This window comes from Rhinopithecus roxellana, chromosome 2 (genome assembly GCF_007565055.1).
Source record: "Rhinopithecus roxellana isolate Shanxi Qingling chromosome 2, ASM756505v1, whole genome shotgun sequence".
In the NCBI taxonomy this organism is placed as follows: domain Eukaryota; kingdom Metazoa; phylum Chordata; class Mammalia; order Primates; family Cercopithecidae; genus Rhinopithecus; species Rhinopithecus roxellana.
In genome coordinates this window covers 163,862,654-163,886,587 of record NC_044550.1, presented here as the reverse complement: position 1 = coordinate 163,886,587, position 23,934 = coordinate 163,862,654, and the positions used below count along the sequence as shown (strand labels likewise).

Sequence of the window (23,934 nt, the reverse complement as noted above, 5' to 3'; positions counted from 1 at the left end):
TAAAGAAAATGCATGTAACTACCCATGCATAAAATAATTCATATAATTCCAAGAGCTTAATGCATATAATGTCAAAGCTAAAAACCCTTTTGTGTTGTTGTTGTTGTTGTTGTTGTTGTTGTTGTTGTTGTTGAGATGGAGTTTCGCTCTTGTTTTGGCCAGGCTGGAGTGCAAATGGTACGATCTAGGCTCACTGCAACCTCCATTTCCCGGGTTCAAATGATTCTCCTGCTTCAGCCTCCTGAGTAGCTGGGATTACAGGTGCCTGACACCACACCCGGGTCATTTTTTTTTGTATTTTTAGTAGAGACGGGATTGCACCACATTGGCCAGGGTGGTCTCAAACTCCTGACTTCAAGTGATCCGCCCGCCTCGGCCTCCCAAAGTGCTGGGATTACAGGCAAGAGCCACTGCACCCAGCAGGTTAAAGCCCTTCTAAGGACCTCAGGTTAAGAGCCCCTGCTCATTGAGTTTACTAGGTGGCCTTAGGGTTGATTTTACCATCGAAACCTTCTTCTTCCTATGCTACAAGGTTCTTTTACATGTTAAAATGTTAGACCCTTGGAAGGTAAACAACACAGACCATTAAGAGTCAGTAACAACCATTAACAAACAGTCCAAGGATAATAACTATGATTCAGAACAACCTGCATAGAGTTGTTTGGCCACAAAATGATGAACAAGTGACATGTGGCTCTTGTAATTTGAGTTAGAGCAAGTTATTTTTCCCATCTGAGAAATTTCCCTATTTATATAATAAAAAGTTTCGACAGATTTCTAAGGGTCCTTTCACTAATGGATCTGTTAAATTAACCACAAGTGCTTCTCCCATTTTCAACTGTAATACAATTTAAAGCCAAGTCAACAAATGAAATATTTTTTCCATGAGCACAGCACTTTTCCCATCCTCCATCTGTGAGTCCCAGTGTTCTAAAGACCGGCTTTGGTTCTTATTCACCCAAGGAGTTTGTTAGAATAGTATGCAAAGGAGCCTGGCAGAATAATAAATGGATCCCATTACCCTTTAGTGACTGTTCTTTTATTTATTCCAGGAAGACTCCAATCTCAATTCAATCTTCTAGTTCAGCAATCTCCCTAGGAGCGTTTGGGAATGAATGTGTTAAGATGTATATGTAAACCTATTAAAAAGCAAAGCAAAGAATTTTAAGATGAAATGCCAGAATATGTTGGAATATTCTCACTAGAAAAATAAAATTTAGATTTTGCTATTTAAAACATGGAAGTACCTTTGTGCTAGATTCGTCTCAAGAGAAAAATTAGTGAATGAATAACTGTAGCTGAAATATAGTACTTTTATTGTCAAAATCATGGAGTAGGATCCCAGTCTGTATGCCCACCCTGAGATTTATTCATAGCTGGCAATGATGGAGGAAGAGTGTGGACTCAACAGGAGGTCTTTTAATATGGAAGAAAATAAGAGTATCCTGGTAGAGGAACATTCATCCTAGGAACTGTGCACTCCTTTCTACAGCTTTGGCCAGACAGCAATGTGTTCACATCAGTAGGGTGGGTCTAAGAGCCGCTCATGTTATCAGACAGCCCCTAGGTCCTGCACACAGAGCTCAGGCCTGATTTGTGGTAAGGCAGATGCTGTAAAAGAGCAATACAAGTCAAAAGAATAAGACAAGTTAAGGGCAAGGTGTCTGAAACCTTGAAGCCAAAGGCCTAGGCAACAGTTGGACATGATGTGTTTGTGACCAGTCTCTGCAGCTTTGATGCAGGCACTGGTGGTATTAGCAGCTGTTGTGAAAGCTTGGGTGGAAGACATGCTGCTTCAGAAATCAAGAGTGATTGAGGAACAAGCTGAAGGCAACAATTCCAAGAGGACAGGTTCTAGAACATACAAGATGTACCTGCTTCTCAGTATTCTCAGAACGATTTGGAAAACTTGGAAGGGTACTTGAGAAAGTCTGGAGTTTTCCCCTGGTAAAGCAGACAAAGCTGCTTTACTTTTCATATTCCGTGGCATTTTATGCAGAGAGCCACCCTGTTTTCCCTCAAAATGGTACAGCCTGGAGAGTTGAAGTGCCAGTAAGGGAAGCCAAGTAGAGCTTAGCACAACAGTGGTCGGAAGATAATTAGAACATGGAAATCTTTGTTTGCGTTCTAGCATTTCAGGCCCACTGTCCAAATTGACATTAAATATTCAAACTGAGACCAGCTGCTAGATTTCTAAACCTCCCTCCTCTCTGGATTCGCTACTTCTAAACAGATGCTATAGTTTGTACAGATGCCTTTTTACAGAAACACCTGGTGACTGTCAAGGTGTTGAAATGAGATTGCAGACACACATCCATGTAAATGATACTTTATACCCTTGGGCTTGAAATGAGGGAAGGGTGGGTAGGTCAGTTTGCTGGTTAATTAACACTCTCCAAGTCATGGTTATCATCGTTATGTAGTCTGTAATTTGAGAATCTGTACTTTATACAACTCAACAACAAAAAACAAACAAACAAACAAAACAGCTGAAAAATAGGCAAAGAACAGAATGGACATTTCTCCAGAGAAGACATACAAATGGTCAATAAGCACAAGAAAAGATGTTCAGCATCACTAATCATTAGGTAAACACAAAACAAAACCACAATGAGATTATGCCTCACAGCAGATGAATAGATCAGCAACATACAGTATGTACATACAATGGAATATTGTTCAGCCATAAAAAGGAATGGAAGTCTGACATGTGTTGCAATGTGGAAGAACCTTGAAAACATTATGCTAAGTGAAATACACCAGACCCAAAAGGACAAATCTTAAATAATTCTACTTACTTTGAGGTACTTAGAGGAGTCAAATTCATAGAGACAGAAAGGATGTTGCCGAATGGTGGTTGCCAGAAGCTGAAGGGAAGGGAAATGGAAACCTAGTGTATAATGGGGACAGAGTTTCAGTTTGGGAAAATGGAAAAGTTCTGCAGATAAATGGTGGTGATGGTTGAACAACAGTGGATGTGAATATACTTAATGCCACTGAACTGCATAATTAAAAATGGTTAAAATAGTAAATTTTATGTTATGTATATACCAAAATGTTTAAAATGTACTTCTCTTCCTTTTGACATGTCTTTGAACAATGATCATGCATGTTGGTTGAGTCTTTGACTTTTGCTGGCCCTACGCCATTTGTTGAGATGGATGCCCTATCACCAAGATGTAGCTTAAATCACACTGATGAATAAGGTTTACACTTGGAAGGCTCTCATTTGCAGATGTGACTAAGTGGATTCACATGATCCTGTGCAACCTAGGCTACCACCAAGTGGCAGAGAACAGGAAGAGACAAAGAAAAATTAGACAACAATGTCAAAATGTTAAGCCCCTGCTGTCTTGAGTGGCTGGAGGCACCATTAGAGGCTTGGAGCCGACTCCAAGGGCCAGGTATTTTGTCAACAAACTTCTTATCCTGTTCAGTTCTCTCTCATAGATGCTGGCTTCATATATGCAGCACATGTGGTTTACAAGAAAGAGAAGCAACAGCAAAAACTCCTCACATCACTCCATATGTTTATGAAGCCCTTGTTTAGAGAGGCTCGAAAGGGAAGGAAGTCTATAATATGTCTTCCTTGAAAATTCTTTCCAGGCCTCCTCCAACCTTAGCACTATATAGAGATGCCAAGCGTGTAACCAAAACACCTCCTGTTTTCAATACATAAGCTTATGTTTCTGGAGGTGAAGCAAAGCTTTTATGGGTAGTAAATTCTAAAATGTCTCACCTTTTTATAAAAGGAATATTCAATGGCATAGTCGATATTGTCCACACTTCTATGGAATACGAAAAATTTTATCAGGTTCTTTTCCAATATCCACTGCTTTCCTATTGGAGACATACCTAAGTGACACCACCAGACCATTTTCTTTTAGATTCTATCCTCTTTACAGTGGCCAAGTTGGAAATCAAAAGATCTTTCAATAATAATAATGTATCATATTTCCTGTCATGTAGAAACAACATGCCATATTTCCCATCATATTGAAAAATTCAGGTACCATAGCAAAGTCAGTGAGGAACTATTTTATCAGTCTGAACCATAAAGTTCTTCCTCCCCGTAGGTAACTCTACTGTTTAAGTCAACATACCTCACCATCAGATGTCTGTGGCTGCCTAATCCTTTACCCAATGCCCTCTCCCATTACAATGTCTAACAATTGAAAAACAGGCAGAAGAGTTATGTAGTATAAGTTTTCCAACATGAGTAATTGTGGATTGATGAGGACAACTGGTCAAAATGCTGCATTTGATTCCCTGTTCCATGATTTGAAGGGATAGTGAACAACATCCCACCATACTGTGTCAGACACAAAAGTGAACATAGAAACTCATCTCCTTGGTCTACTACAAGCCAAAAGACAGGCTGTGAAACTTGCAGGCCCACAGAGGCAGAAGAGAGGAGAAAGGAGGGGAGGGAAAGGGAAGAGAGGTAAGAGGTGGAGGGGAAGAAAGGAAGCATGTGTGAGCAATGACCTTTGGTATAGTCAACCCAACAATTATTACTTTGGGATAATAGTCTATTTTTAAAACACAATTTCACTGAGTCAAGCAGCAGGCTCTGAGGTGTAGACCCATTTGGCTATGTATTATTTCCTACTGTGGCGGCCAATATTGGTTGGGTGACCCAAATGTTATTTCCAGCCCTAAATGTCTTACCTGCATTTTCAAAATTGCTCTAAAAGCTAAAATTTGATCCCCCAGCCTGCCATGCAACTAGGGGTGGCCTTGTGACAGCACACCTCCAGACAGTGAGATATGGAAAATAGTCCCTGGGGAGAGTGTCTGTGGTACGCAGAATAATGACTCGCAATGTTGTTCACATTCTAATCCCTAGAACATGTGAATATGTTACCTTCCTTGGCAAAAGGGACTTTGCAGCTGGAATTAAGGTAAGGATATTTCAACGGTGAGTGATACGGTTTGGATGTTTTGTTTCCTTCAAATCTTATCTTGAAATGCAACCTCTAATGTTGGAGGTGGGGCCCAGTAGGAGGTGTCTGGGTCATGGGAATGGATCCCTCATGAATGGCTTGGTGCTGTCCTTACAGTAATGAGTGAGTTTTCTATGAGTTCACATGGGATCTGGTTGTTTAAAAGAGCGTGGCACCTCCTCCCTTTCTCTCTTGCTCCCTCTGTCACCATGTGACACAGTAGCACCCCCTTTGCCTTCTGCCATGATTGGAAACTTCCTGAGGCCTCACCAGAAGCCAAGTAGATGCTGGTGCCATACTTGTACATCCTGCAGAACCATGAGCCAAATAAACCTCTTTTCTTTATAAATTAACCAGCCTCTGGGAATCCTTTTTAGCAATGCAAATGGACTAATACAGGGGGAGTCTCCTGGATTATCCAGGTGGGTCCAATGTAATCACAATGCTCTTCATGTGGAAAAGGGAGGCAGAAGAGTCAGAGGAAGAGAAGTGGCAACAAAAGCAGAGTCAGAGTGCTGTGATGTGAGAAAGACTCAACCATCCATTGATGGCTTTCAAGACAAAAAAGTCCCACAAGCCAACAAATGAGGGTGGCTTCTAGAGCTGGGAAAGGCAAGGAACTAGATTCTCCCCTAAGGCCTCCAGAAGCAGGCCAGCCCTCCTAACAAAGGACCTCCTGTATCCAGAACAAATGTGTTAACAATAAGTTAACAAATGTGTATTGCTTTTAGCCACTGTTGTTTTGTGTTAAGTTTTATGATAATTCATTACAGCAGCAATAGGAAATGAATACAATGTCTTTTACCAAATAAACACACTTCACCCTTTTCCTTCTCCCTTGTTGCTCCGTTGCATGCAGACATGGAGTGGATGGAAGCCATCTCGCAATCTTGAAGCCATTTGAACGAGGATGAAGCCTTTGTGCTTGGGACATCAGAGCAGAAAAAAAAGAGTCTTGGTTCCTGATGAGCCACCAGCCCTCAGATGCTCATCCCTGAACTTCCTGCTACACAAAACAAAGGAAATGTGTTGTGTTTAAGTCACTATAGTAGGATTTTATGTAGTGGTGTGTCAGAGCTGACTCTCATCAACTTGTGAAAGGTAATTGTTAAATTTTTCAGAACTTTATAGTCAATTGTTAAACACAGACATTATTAAAAATTAAGTTGTGGAATCTTACAATTAAATTATATTTAAAATGAAGGTTGTAAATACTCAAAACTCATTGCTTCCTAAATGTTTCACAAAATGTACTATTATCTATAACTGTGCTCTAGTCTGTTATCTCTGCTCTTGGGTTTATGTGCATCTATTGTGTATGAATGGTGGAGATATCATATGTCTTCATTGCTATATACCATATACTAGATACTATGTATCTTCCCAACTCTGTATTCAGTGACACCACATTGATAGCTTGAAATCAGCCTTGGTGGGAGTATTTACTTTACAGAAGTCAGTGAACGCTACAAATCAGAACTTTATTTTTCCCCCAGAGAGTCCATTATTAAACATTTACTGGCCTACCACTGGCTTATTGTTTCTGCAGCCAACTACATTCCTAAATGATGTGTCCATAATGGTTTTTAAAGTCTTACTAAATGTGCTTCTTGTAGTAACATAGCCACAATTTGTTAATGCAAATAATATTTATACAAAGTTGGATTTTCCTAGTTTCTCTTTTAAATAAACATTTAGGTACCAGGCACAGGGCAAGGCAGCCTCTTTCTTATTCTGCCTCACATAATCCTTGATATTTTCCTGAAAGGTAAATATTATAACCACATTTCACAGATGAGAAAACCAGTACTCAGTCATCCAGGGGTATGCTAATAATCTGTGGCCAGTTAGGGGCGAAGAGAGGATTTGAACTTGCTTTTGCCTGATTCAGAAATCTGTGCTCATTCTCTAGGGGAAAGAAAAATATGTGTTTTGAACACGGTAGGGGCTAAACAAATGTTTGTTGAGTCATTTAAACAAAAGATAACTCTTCCAGAGTGTTGAGGAACCCAAAATGCTCAGCTCATGTGCAAGGCGGGGTCCTCACCATATGTGCAAAAGACATTGGCACCAGGCTGCTTTTCCTGAACATCAAAGAGATCCCTGAAACGCTTATGGTTAGAAGATTGAGTTTCATAAAAGTATTAAATTTATGTTTTTTGAACAGCATCACTGGGGGAGGCACCGTGGTTACAGCTCTCTCATCTTGAAAGAGACAGAGAGTAATTTCCTCCTTTGCTGGTTGTCAGCCTGGCTCCCAATCATTCCCCCCAGAGTTGGCGGAATTTCAATGACTCTAAAATTAATCTGTTGGTCAGAGACTCTGTCCAGTGCTTGAAATTCTGGGAGCTTTGCTGTGGTCTCAAAGTCAGTGACTGGGATGAGAGGTCGAGAGGTCAAAGGTGAAGTAGCAATTCTCTGTCCATTTGGGAAATCTCTGACAATCCTGCAGACATGTTTCTCCCCTGGTTTTATGATGAGAAACCCACCAAATTATTCTGAACAAGAGTGTTGAGTAACTAACATAGAATTGCTAGGCACACTTATAGGATTTTAAAATGAATTTATTCAACATTTATTTGAATTCCTAAGGAAGACAGACACGTAAACAGATACACATAATGTGTGTAGTTACAAAGAGATGTACAGGCTACTAGAATCACCCAGAACCTGGAGCTGACTAAGCCCAGGGAGGTGAGAAAGGAGAGATCAGGAAAAACTTTCTGCAGAAGATGCCAGAGGTTGGGCTTATAGAAAAAAAAAAAAAAAAAATGGAGCTGGATGGTGAGAAAGTAGAAAAGGTGATTATAGAAAAAGAGGAAATGCATCTAATAAGGAATAAACTGGTCAAACTACAAGTAGTTCAGTGTCACAACCCGTCAAGTGTAAGACACAGAAGGCAGAAAGATGGCTAGAGGAGTAAGCCAGGTGAGAACCTGGACATCATACTAGGATAACTGGACTTTATCCCACATGCAATGGGAAGCCACTGGAAATTTTAATTAGGGAGTGGCATAGCCATGTTAGTGTTTAGGAATCATCCTAGAGGCCTCGAGATCCATTAAGAGGTCATTGCAAAACAATAAGCAATGGATGCAGACAAAGGGCATAGCTGTGGTGGGAGGGGAGAGGGCTGGCATAGAGATTCAGGAATATTTGTTGACTGAATCATGAAGACATAGGGATTGAGGTTAGAGCTAGCCCAGAATAACTCCTGCGTTTCTGGAATGGGCAACTAGCTGGATGGTGGTGCTATTAATTAAGCACAAGTGAAGGAGCTGATCTGTGTGGGAGAGGAGTTATAGGATGAGTTCAATGTAAGTTGTGTGTATGGCATTCAATTGGAGACGTCCAACTGCAAATAGATGTATGAGTTTTCACGGAGGATTCTTCTTGATTTGTCTTTGAATGCAATCTAGAAAAAAACATTGGTACACAAAAGGCTCTTGACAAATATTTGTAAAATGGAAGGATGGAAGCCTGATTATAGGAGAAGGATGAGGTAGGAGAAGGGTTAGAGTTAGAAATAGAGGTATTTAGAGTTAGCAACTCACTGAGTTGCTGGTTAATTGTATGTATCAACTTGAGAAGGATAAAGACACCTAGATAGCTGGTAGACATTATGGGGGTGTGTCTGTGAGAATGCTTCCAGAGAGAGCAGCATTTAAGTAAGTAAACTGAGTAAAGAACATCTGCCCTTGCCAATGTGGGTGGGTATCACACAATCCACTGAGGGCCCAGATAGAACACAGATAGAACACAGAGGCAGAGAAGAGTGAATTTACTCTCTCTCCTTGAGCTGGGTCATCCATCTTCTCCTGCCCTTGGAGATACTGGTTCTCAGGACTTTGGACTCCAGGACTTATATCAGCCACCTCCCAGTTTCTCAAGCCTTAGACCAAATTACACCACTGACTTTCCTGATTCTCCTACTTGAAGACAGTAGTACCTTGGTATGTCTCAGCCTCCATTATCATATGAGCCAGTTCCCATAATAAATCTCCTAGATTATCTGTCATCTATCTATCTGTCTAATTGGCTCTGTATCTCTGGAGACTCCTCAGACACTGAGAGTAGTTGAAACTGAGAATGAATAAAACTCCAGAGAAAGAGAGAACATCTTTTGGATGAGAAGTAAACCAAGAATGGGATCCTTGGGAGAAACAATATGTAAGTAAAGGCAGACATGTGCAAGGAGATAGAGACTGAAGACACAGAGCCATTGGAAAGGAACAGAAGCCAAGGATGCAGGGATATCATAAGATGAAGAAGTCAAGTCTTAGGATATAGCCTGAGAAAGGTCAGTATAAGCCCTCTGGGGGGCATTTGCAAGGGCAGTTCCCATTGACTGAAGGGGACAGGAGCCGGGAGACCCTGAGATGCAACCCAGGGGTGAGTGGGGGGGGCGGTTCTGGGGGTAAGAGGGAGACCCAAGGCCAAGCGGGTAATGTTTTAAGACAGGAAAACCTCACACCTGACTGTAAGTGTTTAAGAGTTGAAAATACAGGAAAGAAAAAGGGTTAAATACTCTATAAGACCTCATACAGGCAGGAGACTGGCAACACACGTGGAGGTAATGGCCTGAGACAGAATGAGTGATGCAGCTTTGCCTGAGACTGAGCAAATACATACTGGGCATGAAGACTCATTTGAGTGTAGAGGATGGAAGCTGCATCATTTACCATATCTAAAAAGTTGAGGAAACCTTCTATCTCCAAAAATAGGAGAAAAGTTGTATAATTATGACATATTTACTCAAAGAAACATTTTAACTCATTAAAAATAATAATTATGAAACTATTTGGCCATATTTAAAAAGGCATTATAAACTGATATGAAGTGAAAAGGACGGAAGATTATAAATACAAGTTCTAGAATAAAAATATTAATAGCAACTGTGAGGTATAACCGTGAAGGTATAGTGGTTTTGTGGGTGCTTCTAGTGCATTTTTATTTTCTACAATTTTCTTAAATTTATTCTGAAAATTCTAAAAACCAGTTACAATTGGACTGACTCGATAGTCAAATTGTCCATCTGTAATAGTTCTCATTCTTTTACATGAATTTATCCAAGAATCAGAGCTTCAGGCAGCACTTCCCTCTAAAGATTTCTCTGGAAATCTTTCTCCCATTCTTCAAGTTAACACATGATGAAATCTCTTTCGCCTCGTAAGTTTCTCCTCACCTTTTCCTTCACAGTCCTTCCCCTGGAGAACGTGAAGGCTGCCCTGGCATGCATACAAGCTTTTAGTCGGTGCGTCCAGAGACCTGTGGCCAACCCACAGGAAACCTGTTCTCACCACAGGGCAGGTGGCCCAGGTGCCAGTCAGCCCTGAAGTTAGCCTATGTTCCATTTGACACTTTGTTTAATAAATGGCTTTTATTTTATTATTTTTTTGAGATGAAGTCTTGCTCTGTCACCCAGGCAACACTCCAGGCTGGAGTGCTCATCACAACCTCCACCTCCTGGGTTCAAGTGTTTCTCCTGCCTCAGCCTCCCAAGTAGCTGGGATTACAGGTGCATGTCGCCATGCCTGGCTAATTTTTAAATTTTTAGTAGAGACAGGGTTTCACCATGTTGGCCAGGCTGGTCTTGAACTACCGGCCTCAGGTGATCTGCCTGCCCCCACCTCCCAAAGTGCTGGGATTACAGGCGTGAGCCACTGCACCTAGCCTAAATGGCTTTTATTATTATAAAAGTGTCTAGCACATGGAAGAAGTAAAAAAAAAAAAAAAAAAAAAAAAAAAAGAGTAATACTATGTCTTTTTACAAAAGCAGTACAATTACAATCAGGAACATAGATTTAGTCTCCAGAGTTAGCAGGCATTACAAGGTTGTTCTCAAGTTGTCTTCTATTTTAGAGTCAGAACACTGACTAACACTGACTAAACTAAACTGACTATGACAGCTTGTGGAAGTGTTAGAGACCTTAACAGCCAGCAGTGAGAATAAAACCCTATAGTGTCAGACTATAAAGGCTATGACAAATTGGAGAGAGGAAGCATATGATAGAGACTTATGCAGGGAAATCTCCCTAGAGCAGGTCAAATATTTGAGTTTGGCTGCAAAGAAGAGCACTGTGACACTTTTTATCAATGGCACTCATCATCTTTTGAATATCTTTCCTACTCTATGGTAATTTCCTACATTACGAGTCCCATCTCTTCAAGTTCTAAGCCAGAAAGCTTCTCTTCCCAGGCTTCCTTGCAGTTAGGAGGTCAGCACATGACCTCAGCTCTGTCCATCAGACATATTCCTTCTATCCGGAGGGAACGATGTGAGTAAGGAGGTACCATGCAGAATCAACTTCAGGGTGAGAATAGCAGCATGTGGCAGAGGCAGTTCAGCAGAGGGGCAGAGATCTTAGAAATAGTGCCCCGCATTCATGTGTGGTGCCAATTGTGGTATCTGGGCCTCACTACCATCAGATTGCAGCTGTGAACCATGGAGGGGTGTGACGTGAGTGTTCCTGCTTGCATTATCCCTGAGCACGGCTCTCTGGCCCTCCCAAAGACTCTGAAGGCAACCAATTAATGCCTTCTCTGTTTAAAACACAGTGGATTCTGTTGTTTGCAACTGAGATGCCAAATGATGCAAAAAGAGAGTGCTTCCACTGGAGCACAGCTCACACTTCACTGTGTTGTGTTTTGGGATAATATTTAGAAAAATGAACTGGGTTTTTATTCTCATACTCTTATTTACATGTGTGCCTTCCTTCTTCATATTTCATCAAAAGTAGCATCAGGCAGTGTCCATTATTTCAGGGAAGTCATATGGAAAAAAAAGGCCAAAAAAGTGTCTTTTTAGGTTTTCAGTGTTAAGATCCTCGGTTGTGAAAGAAATTGGTAAGATTCAGCACAGATAACAGACTGAGGAGAAAGCAAAATGGGCAAAAGGAACTACACAGAAGTACATACCTGCATGATAAAGATACTCCAATTTAAGAAATTGTAGTGAGTCAGAAGGAAAGTGAGGAGTGCAGAGAAGTGCAGTGTCTCTGAAAAAGGCTCTGGGTTTGATTCTTGGAATGAGTCCCAAAGACACTTTGCTGGATCTGAAAGAAAGGGAGATTTATTCCTCTTCACCTGGATCAGAACCCAGGGTAGCAGCAAGGTCTGAATATAGACATAGTTGTGGAGATGTCTCAGCAATCAGACCGAGACAACTCACTGATTTTTTCAAGTCCGACTGCCTTGGTAGCATCAGGATGATACACATGTGTCCAAGAGCGGCCCAGGGGTAGAGGACAGAACTGCTGGCTTGAAGGAAGCTTACTCAGGCCAATGAGACCTCTCCAAGGCAACCTGTTCAGACCAGTGACTGAGGATGAAACAGTATAATGGGGGTGTCTCTGTGGATGCTGGTGAAGATGGATGCCTGTGAAGACCAAATGGACCTGCCTGTTTATAAAGCTTCCAGAACTTGTTCGTGACCCTGGGAAAATAAATGAGACAGACCACACAGGTACAAGAAGGGCTTCAGACAAAAATTAAGTTTATTGTAGAAAAATAAGAGAATATTTCCTTCATTCCTTAGTTTGTGAGTTTGTGCACTGAATATTACATGGTAATTTGGGTGGGAAGGTAGAAGTGGAGTTAGCTGGCAAGTGTGGAGGCAGATGGCCAGACAAAACTTATGTTTCATTCCTAATCAAATGCCCTCATTTTACAAACCAGTAAATGGAGGGCCTGAGAGACGAAGCAAATTGTTCATAATCATATAGCAAACTAGAATTTGGGTCTTCTAACTTTCAGGCCCACACTGTCTCCCAAAATAGTTTGTTGAAGTTTTTCCTAAAGCAATAGAATGGGAGTGCCATGCCCTAGGTTGTAATGAACCAAAACACTGGTTCATTGAGCCATTTCCCCAAAGTGCAATTGCTTGGTGTCTCAGCCTTAAGGAAAAAGTCTTTCTGGGAAATCAAAGCTAACAGTCTCTACACTTCATCCTTTAGTTACGTTTGAGGACAGGTAACCAGTGCATCGCAATGGTTGCCCTGAGGAATTTTCATTTCTAGAGTATACTTGCATAAGGTTTGGTTCAAACAAGTGATGGCCTGGGCCTATGAATATCAACTAATTCTTTCAGCTCTGTGGCCACTTAAGAATACAGGGTTTATTCTTAAGGCAGGACTGTTTGTGAGAATCCCTGCTAATGAGTCTATCTTGAACTCTTGATCCAAGTGACACAGGACCATTTAATAATCTAAATTATTGTGTTGCTTAGGACTATTTTAGTTGCAGTGATGGAAACCTGCCCTGAACTAGCTTAGGTAAGCCTATAAGCTTTTCACATGGATGCTGGGTCTCACAGAACTTAAGCATAGATATATGTTTGAACTCCAGGACACAGTGGAACCAGGGATTTGAATGCCATCAAAAGCTCTACCTCCATCATTCATTTCTAAGCCACTGTGTTATTCTTAAGTTCTGTAATCCTAGAGATGGATTCAGCCCTGAGCTGACCACCTTGGCTAGAAAGGGTAAGTCACACTGGAGTACTCCTGCTTTTGCTTCCATTTAAGGATGAGGTAGGGGCAGAGAGGACCACTGTAGGCACCAAGTGCTAATTTTACTATTTATTAAGTACAGGGCTCTGTGCTAGGTTCTGGGAGAGAAGAGAAGCAAGAGAACCAAAACATTGAAGAACCAGATTCTTCCCTCAAAGTGTCTCCCACTTTAAAAGGGAAAATGACATAGTATGGCCTGACAAGTGCCACCACTACGATGGATAGAAGCACGAAAACCAATCTTACACAGGGCTTGGATTCTGAAGTTAGCAAGCCAGGCAAAAAGAGTCCTACAGCCAACTATGTATGCTCAAAATACTTGAATCACACCCAACACAAGATATTCATGGCATGAGTGACAAGCAGGGACCAAAATTGACTCAGACAACTGAGTTCCACATCTCCCACCTCTCATTCCAGGTTATATTGTTCACTGAATAGACTGGAAGTCAAAATCATCCACACTATTTATAGCAGTCTCTCTCCTCACTCTCTTTTACTATGTGCATGGAGTTAAATCCACAGGAGTTAAAAATATATGAGATGTGACTCATTAACTTGGCAAAGCCATGCAGCATTGAGCTTGGGAAGTAGGATCCAAGGCCAGGGGTGCGTAACTTTTCAGTCCACAATTCCAGTCTTTACCCCAGGCAGTATTCCAAAGTTACCATATCCCCCATTATCTAAGTCATTTAAAGCTGGAGGTTCTCTTGGGCTCTTCCTTGGGAATCCCTGACCCCCACCCCAGGAGTAGTACAGAGCTCAGCTCAGGTGGGTCCACATGAATTGGGCTGGGATAGTCTGGGCTGAGCTGAATTGAGAGGTCATCCGGACAAGCACAGAGGGATATTGACTCCAGGGCAGCTGGTGGGATGCCATTCATTTTCCTAGGTTGTATATGCTATGAAGAGCTTATCAAGGGGATGTTTACAAATGGGGGACCTTGCTGTTTTTAACAGATTAACTGTAACATATTGGTTCAGTGACCTGACAGCCCATTTACATGAAGTGTTAGTTTACACTTGACTCTTTCCCTGCACAGTAGGCAGATAGAGAGGCCACCGGGTTGACAGGGAGGAGGCTGGCCAAGCCCAGAGCTTCCATTAAGCAGTTAAGCATGGGCTCTTTGGAGTCTGGCATAGCCTTGAATACAGCCAGACCTCACACTTCACTCTTTCCTAAATAGTGATAGAAAACCTTCCACCCAACCTTGCCTATGACCCTTTCTGAACAATTCATGCCAAGGTTCCTGCCTAACAACCCAGAGGAACATTACTGTTGTTGCTTTGATCATGTATTCAGGTCACAATCATGTCAGACAAGCCAAAGAGACTCCAGGGCAGGCCCATTATGTTTTCTGATCTGGACTAAAACAATCAGCCCTCCAGGAAGCTTTAGTTTGTTAGCTTTGCTTTCCCAGGAAGACTTTTTCCTTAAGGCTGAAACACCAAGCAATTTCACTTTGGGGAAGTGTCTCAACTTCAGTGCTTTGGCTCTTTGCAACCTAGAGCATAGCGCTCCCTTTCTATAACTTTTGGAAGAACCTCAGTAAACTATTTTGGGAGGCAGTGTGGGCCTCAAAGTTAGAAGACCCAAATTCTAACTGACATCCATTGTGCCCTAATCTGTGTCAGCTGCTCTCATTTCCTTGATCTCATTTAATCTCAACATTACTCTAAAAAGTAGGTATTACTCTTGATTGTGTGGATAAGAAAATGGAGGCTCAAAGAGATGAAATTTACCAAAACGATGCAATGTACAGGTAGCAGAACTGGAATTCAGACTTGGATCAGTCAGATTTGAACACGTGTTCTTTTCACAGTACCACAAGGCCTAATCCAGATATCCTAAATTTTCTAGGAGGAGATGTTTGTTGTTTCCAGAACCCTTGTGGTGATTGGGCTGGCAGTGAACTCCAGCTCAATTTTTAATCGTCAGTGAGCATAAAAATCAATTAGGGATCTTGTGGAAAGTGCAAACTCCCAGAGATTTAGAGACTGTGGATTTGTAGTTTAGCCCAGGGATCTGTATTTTCAACAATGAGCAGCTTCACTGATTCTAGTGCTGGTTGACTGGAAAGCATTTCACACCTTTAGGGGGTATCATTCACTCCAGGACTGCAGGGTCTCAGTGGGAGGGGTTATCCATTTCTATCCCATTGCTTCTTTCAGATTCTTTTGGATGTTCACCCAGTAGTCATGGTCCTCTTTCTAGAACTGCAATCTGGTTCATGTGCTTCAGTGAAGGCTTAAACGCTCTTTCTCTCAGAAGGTGAAACTTGGATGGTCTAAACCAATGGTTCTCAATCTTAGATGCACAACAGAGCTCCCTGAAGTGTACACATGTTCACACACACACACACACACGTGTGTAGAAGACCCCACATACACCCAATTAAATCAACCTCTAAGGGCAGAACCTAGACGTCTGTAATTATTTTAAAAGGTGTCCAATTTGTTCTCAGCTAGAGTTGAGAATCACTGGCCCTGCCTCTTTCCCTTACCACTGGTCTGGGATAAACATTTGATAAAATTCTGGCCCAAAAAACTGATGAGAGGTCTTCTGGGAGGTGGTGCTTTGGGGAAATTCATTTCCTGTCTTTGAAAGAGATGTGAGGATAGAATGAGCCATCTTTCCTCTTTCTGACTTTGCATTTTGTGATGTAAATGTGTGATGCCTGGAGTTATTGCAGCCATCTTGGGATCATGAAGGAGCCAACCTAATAGCCACAGGCTAAGGATGGCAGCAAAGAAAGAAATGGGAACTTGGTGGCAACTTGGGGCAAGTTAATTAAACTACTCTGCAATCACCTTACCCTGAGCATATGTTTTATGAGAAGTGATTTATATATATATACACACATATACATATACACACATATATACATATATATATATATATATATATATATATTTTTTTTTTTTTTTTTTTTTTTTTTTTTTGAGACAGAGTCTCACTCTGTCACCCAGCTGGAGTGCAGTGGCACAATCTTGGCTCACTGCAACTTCCATCTCCCAAGTTCAAGCAATTCTCCTGCCTCAGCCTCCCAAGTAGCTGGGATTACAGGTGTGCACCACTATGCCCCCTAATTTTTGTATTTTTAGTAGAGATGGGGGTTTCACCATGTTGAACAGGCTGGTCTCGAACTCCTGACCTCAAATGATCCACCAGCCTCAGCCTCCCAAAGTGCTGGGATTACAGGCGTGAGCCACCGTGCCCAGCCAATTAATATTCTTAAGACATGTTAAGCTGGATATTATTATTTGCAGCCAAAATAATCTCAACAGATACAGCTACTAATGAATTTCACCTGCTTACTGCCTGGACTATTTCTAAGAGCAGCATAAGTACATCAGCAGCTGAGGCCCACAGAACAAGATGACCTAGACTCAGTCTTGATGGCCAAAAAACTTTAAGTTCAGTGAGCCCTGGGCACTGCCATTAACCAGTGCCTTGAGAATTATTCCAATAATAACTGTGACATTTATTATGCATTCACTTCATGCCAGGTATTGTACAATGCAAAGTGCTATAAGTAAGTCATCTCATTCCATCCTTAAAATTACCCAGGGAGATATGTATTATTATTCACATTTTACACATTAGGAAACTGAGAACCAGAAAAGCTAAGGAATTTGGCCAAGGTCGTATAGCGCATGAGTGGCAGAGACAGGATGCCAACCCCAATCTGTCAGACTCTCAAGATATTTCTTGTGGTGATCATGTCGTTTCATTTCCCTATGACTTATGAAGCTCTGTGTGTTCACACATTCACTGAAGTGCTTAACTATGCGAATAAAAAGCATTCATCATTGTAATCCTTACTGGAGATAACAGAAATATTAGCAAAGGCCGAAGTGAAAACAGTTCAAGTGAGGCCTACTTTTTTACAGGCCAAAGAATGATTTACTTTATCACAGCAAAGAATTTTATTTGACAAATGCATACTTTATCATCTCTGGTCTGCTGAAAATGTAAGTTTACATTTTCCTAGCCATAAAATTAAAATAATTTTGGCTCCAAAATGTGAAAAGAAATCTCATTCTAAGTTCAGGTCTTTCTCTGGAAATTCGAATGCTAAATATGGAGCCTGAAAAAATGCCATTTCTGTCAGGCAGGACAGACTCGAGTCAGTAAGGTCAGGGTTCAAAATCTGGTTCTGGCTCTTGCTGACCGTGTGACCTCGGACATGACATTTCACTCCTCCAAGTCTCAGCTTCCTGATCTGTAAGATGAGAATGACAACTCTCACTTCAGGCCTGGATGGGGATTAAATCAGACACTCTGTATAAGTTGCCTGGCAAACCAGGAGTGCTATCAAGGTTGGCTGTTCTTAAAATATATACAAAGGGTCCAGCATGGAACCTGGTGCGTAGCAGCTACTTGATAAATCTTTCAGCCCTTCCCTCTATCTTCCCTTTTCTGTTCCTCATCTTCAACTGTCTTCAGGGGTGGGCCTCCAAAGACAGAAGCAAAACCAAACAGGATGAGGTCCTTCTGTACTTGGTTGTGAAAGGAGTAATGAGACAGCGTCCACATCTTGGTTTGCTCCGCATTCTGGCAGCTTACTACAGCATCATTCCTACACCCTGACCCTACATAGGGAAGCTAGCCAGTCTGCTAGTGGGTCACCTGCCAATTGGAAGACAAATTTGAGAAAAAGTCAGAGGATCAGAGTAAGGGACAGAAGAAGGGGTGGAGTGGAGTGAGAAGAAATAGTTAAGTTGGCTCAAGAGACAAGCGTCTCTGGGAAGCTGGAGAGAGATAATCTTCCACACCCAGGTTAGAGCAGATTTCCACAAGGGAGGGAATATTTCAATGGAATCTGGATTGCTAGTGAGAGAAGCAAAAGACAGGGCCTCAGCAAAGGATTTCCTATCCATAACCAAAGGGGAGCCACGAGTTCTCAATTAGGGTTGGTTAGTCAAAACTGTACTCCAAGTCCCATTGAAAAAAGCAGACAGAAAAGACCAGCAGTTCACATACTTGTTTAGAACTGTTGTGTTTTGAGTTCCTTCCCCCTATAATTAGAACTTCTCCTCAGCCCCATGAAGTTGTTAGGGCAGCCACCATGGTTATCATCCCCATTTTATAGATTTGCAAACTGAAGCTCACTGCTGGCAATATGTTCTTGGTCAAATAATGGGAAGGTAGATATAAAGATGAGTTTGTCCAGTGGTTCTTAAAAGAACCCAGAGCCCTGTATCTGGTGAGGATTCCAGGTGATTCTGATGATCAACCAGTTTTGGGGACCATTGATATCACTCAACAAACTCACTGCAGAAAGAAACAGCCTGACAGAGGTGGAGGAATCTGCCCAAGGTCACTCAGATGAGTGGCTGAGACAAGTTTAATCCTTCAGCTTAATGTCTCCATGACAGAGCTCTTGCCAGCTCACTCCATAGGCTGTTTAGTTACTCATGACAACCTACAATATAGGTTGTATTCATTCAATAAACTTTTACTGGGGACATCTTTGGTGCCAGGTGCCAGGTGCCAGATTCTTGGCCTTAGAAAGTTCATGGTCTAAAAGAAAATGGGACAAGTAGCCTCATGGCTGCAGGATGGCATAGTGGTACTACCAGAGAAGGAGGTATGATATACAAGCGAGGGGGTGTAAGAGGGGTAACTTCTGACCAGCAGGCTTCAGAGGAAGGGAGAAAAACATCAGGAAAACAAAGGCTCCTTATATGGAAGGTCGGTTACCTTTGTTTTAATAAGCCACTAGTGTGCTGTGACTTTATACAACTCAAGTTAGAATAAACGATTTTGAATGAAAGGTTTCTAAGGATATTTACTGGGTGTAAAAGAAACAATCTGACATTACTAAAATACGTTCAGACCAAAATAGAGGCACCAGGAAGACGTCCCTCTAGGCATGGATCTTCACTACCATGCAGAGATCATATCTGCCTCTGCTCACGATTATTGACAAAAGTCAGTTCTCATCAGTGCCGTGTAGGAGACCGGACAGGTCAGCGCACCCACTAAAGTTAACATGCAGAATTTACTGTTTCTACTGTTGCCAAGGTCACAGGGAAGTGGACACTTTCATGTGCAATTAGCAATATAAGTTAGGACAACATTTCTGAAGGACAGTTTGGCAAAATTTATGAAGATATAAGATACTTTCAAAATACTCTTTGAACCAGCCATTCTACTTCTAGGAATTTATCCTGAGGGTAATTATATAAAAGAAAATATAGAAAGATATACATAGGGTGTTCAACAAAACATAGTTTCTAATAATAGTAAAAACTTGGGGAAAAGGGAAACGTCCATATATAGAAGAATAATGAACTAAATTATCATAAAACTATATACTTGAAAACCATTAAGTCAATAATAATGATGGATATGTATACTTAGGGATGTGGAAAAATGCTTGTATCACTCAGTGAAAAAAGCAAATTTCAAATTAGTTATTTAACATAATGCAACTCATGTGTAAGTATATAGCTTCTAGATATGTGTATTTGTATCTAGAGAGAAACCTGGAAGATGGCTTTTTTTTTTTTTGAGACCGAGTCGCTCTGTCGCCCAGGCTGGAGTGCAGTGGCCGGATCTCAGCTCACGGCAAGCTCCGCCTCCCGGGTTCACGCCATTCTTCTGCCTCAGCCTCCCGAGTAGCTGGGACTACAGGCACCTGCCACCTCGCCCGGCTAGTGTTTTGTATTTTTTTAGTAGAGACGGGGTTTCACCGTGTTAGCCAGGATGGTCTCCATCTCCTGACCTCGTGATCTGCCCGTCTCAGCCTCCCAAAGTGCTGGGATTACAGGCTTGAGCCACCGCGCCCGGCCGGAAGATGGCTTTTAACCAAAACGTCAATAATGTTGAGCAGGAGAGGGGGTGATTCTAATTTATTTTTCTGTGTATTATTTTACAATATTTATATAATCAGAACAAATAATAGGATTACTTTCATTGGAGACTAAAATTTTTTTGTTGTTTATTTTATTCTTGAGCATAAAGTTTTCATTTTAGGATACTAAAATTTTTGAAGAGATTAGTCCTAAGCAATAGGAAACTCCAACCTGATTTAATGAGATTGAAAATTTTCATTCTTTATGGGCTCCTTTTCTAAATATATACTTGTGCAATTGATTTACATATTCAGTCATGAAAACAGTTTGTTTGTTCACTTGGAACTATGTAATAAGCACCTACTCTGAACCTGGCAGAGGGACACTGAGGCATGAGGCGTATAACGTGATGGGTAAGAAGTCAGGCAGACCTGGATTTGCATCCCTGTCCTGTCACTCACCAGTTCGCAACCTCAGATGGGCTATTAAACTGCTCTGAACCTCATTTTCCTCATCTGTCAGAGATAATACAAATAGTATTAGTGATCTATTGCTATGAAGCAAATTACTCAAAGACTTAGGGGCTTACAACAACACTGATCATTTATTATCTCATAGTTTCTTTGGATCAGAAATCTGGGGGCAGTTCAGCTAGATGTTTCTAGCTCTGGGTCTTCGGCGAGGCTGCAGTCACATGAAGGCCTAACTGGGGCTGGAAGATCTGCTTCCAAGCTGGCTGTTAACAAAGGACTGGCAAGTCAGTGGTGGCTGTTGGTGGGAGGTCTTCTCTCCATAGCCATCTCCACATTGCTGCTTGAGTGTCCTCACAGCACGGTGTCTGGCTTCCCCCAGAAGGGGCAATTCAAGGGACCAAGGAGGAAGTTGACAATGCCTTTTATGACCTCGCCTCAAAAATCACACACCGCATCTGTAAGTATTCTACAGATGGCAGGTTAGCTCTGATTTAATGTGAGAGGGGATTCACAAAGATGAATACCAGGAGGCAAGCATCATTGGAACCATCTTGAAGGCTGACTACCACTCATGTGAAATGAGAAAATGCTTACAAAGAGCTCAGTGCACCTGTAGTGCACCCATAATAGATAAGCCATAGTGATGAGAAAGAGTGCATATAACTGAATTCAACAAATAGGTCCCAGATCCCTGCTCTTGTCCAAAGTCCTGTTTTCTTCAGAGGAGGAAACTGAGCCCAGAGAGGTTAAGTGGTTTGACTAGTCATACATGGAGTTGGTTTTTGAGCTAGGAAAAAAAGCAGGTTTTCTACCTTGCCCTATCCAAGGTCTTTCTTCCCCTAGAGAAAATCTCCGCAAAGATGCAGATGAGGAACCACTTGCTAGAACAAAGCGCTCACCAGAGTTGAAGATGAACAGATGTTTTAGAAAGAAGGGTAGCGAAGCTGTTAAGAGGATTCTGAATTTCAGGCTGAGGAATTTGTCTTCCTTTGATGGGAAAAGGCAATAGGGAGCCATTGAGGGGTTTTTGAATGCAAAAGTGACCTAAACACAACTATGTATTCAGCAGATTGTGGACGTCTCTAAAGAGAAAGGCCGTTGGAGAAGTCCAGGCATCTGGGGACACAAGCAGCAGTAGTGGGAAAGGAGAAGGGACTCGAGAGTCACAGTATCTAGGAATCATATCCCTGTGCAACCTGTGGATTCCAGATTAATTAAGGATTAAGGGACCAAGTCAAGAGGTTTAGGTGAGGGCAGCTAAAGAGCTGGTGTACAGGCTGTGCCAGTGATCTCTGCCCAGTCTATGGCCCTGAGTCAGCCTCAATCTACCATGTGGGAGGCCTAAGAACATTCAATATGACTTGGAAGACGGGCTTTAAAACAAATAGTCTGCCTTTCCTCTTGTTTCCAGCTCTCCAGCATGAAAAACTGATGCTACAAAGGGCTAGGCAAAATGGAATGTATGTGGTTCTGAGCTCAGCCCAAAGGGCCCTCCTCTACTGACAGTCTCACTTCCCAGGAGAGAGGATGCCACGATGTGAAGGTTGTCACACTCAAGGTTTTCTCTCCAAGCCTCACCTCCTCTATTAAATCTGTCCCCCCACTCCTCTTTAGGTAGAACTGACCTGCTGTCTGCCCTGAATACACATACCACAGATGAATTCTCTCCTGACACCTCGAGTGCCACGATGCTCTGCTAACTCACCTGCTTCCTCCTCCAGCCCCAAACCTCCCTGAGGGTAGATGCTGTGCCTCCCATGTTCCTAGGGTCTTCCTAGCCTGAACACTATGATTTTGCTGTCTGATAATATTAGACCAATACTTTTCTCTCCTAATTTCATCAGTTTTACATTCAGAAACAGGTTTACAGTCACAAGGGTTGTAACCTGGGCTCCAGAGGGCTGAATCCAATCCATCCATAGGGCTATGAATCCAGTCCATCCATAGGGTCCTACAAACCATAGGACCCTGCCAACCATAGGGCCACCAGTGTTGTAGATTTATCACCCATTTCCAGGACAGTAAAGTGCCTTGTTTTTAAAAAGAAATAGTAAGACGATTTTCTAAAAGAAGGAAATAAAATAAGAAAGAAACACATTTTTTTCTAACTGGCACAAAAGCTCTGTATAGGCTAGTCATGGCCCTATCCATATATAGTTTTTAGCTGGTCAATATAACTTTAAAAAGTGAATCAAAATGACTTTAGGCAGGGACATGGTCTCCAGTTTGTCAATCCTCACCACTCCCTATGGTCTGATACTCTTAACCTCTGTTATATTTATTTACCACCTAGCCCCAGAAGGCTTATACATTTGCAACCCTGCAACATGATATGAAACCTCATAAAGCAATCCCTTCCACCTTTGGGAAGCAAATGTTTTCAAGGTTCTTTATTAAGCTGAATGGAAATCTTCCCATAGCCTCTGTCTACCCCTCTTATTTCTGGGGTACTCTAGGTCCTATAGTACAAACATAATGTTTTTCTAAAGCACACTCTCTTACTTATTTGAAGACTATCAGCAGAGTCTGTGTGAGGCCTTCTCTTTTCCATATTAAACATACTGTCTTCCTTCAACTATTTCCTGACATTGAATCCCTTCACTATAATCCGAATGTGACTTATTATCCCCTTTTTAAAGAGGGGCATCCATACAGGCATGGTCTAATCCCTTGCAATTCAAAGTGTAATCCAAAAGCCAGTAGCATTTGCATCACTTGGGAGCCTGTTACAAATGCACAACCTCAGACCCACCCCACACCTACTGAATCAAGATCCACAGGTGATTCACATGCACACACCTAATTAATGCAGGCTAAGATTATGCTAGCTTGTGAGAGCAACTGTGTTACACTGTCATCCCTGTTTCCTGTTATTTGAAATTCCTGTTTTTTTCCCACACTTACTGCTAAGTTACATCTTGTATTAGTTTGATTGCAGCATGTGACAATCAGATTACATTTTAATGAGTTACCCACATGCTTAGACTATGAATTTGTGGGCAAAACACAGATCATATTCATCTCTATTTTGGGTACCAAGCAAAGGCCCTAGTACACAATAGGTGCCAATATAAGAAGTAACAAAAAAAAAAAAATAACACTGGTCTAAATGATTTAAAAAAATAATAATAACTCTCTGCTGAACAGTTCAAGGCATGGCTGGATCCAGGGCTCAAAGATGGTGACAGGGACTTGGATCATC

General features: G+C 41.7%; 1 long non-coding RNA gene across 1 annotated transcript; it reads right to left on the bottom strand.

Moving 5' to 3' along the window:
- Positions 1-297: 297 nt before the first annotated feature.
- Positions 298-23,398, bottom strand: LOC104674104. Its single transcript, XR_749603.1, has 2 exons — positions 20,624-23,398; positions 298-1,095 (listed from the first exon to the last, which is right to left on the bottom strand). It is a non-coding gene; the product is annotated as an uncharacterized LOC104674104 (long non-coding RNA).
- Between the last annotated feature and the right edge of the window lie 536 nt (positions 23,399-23,934).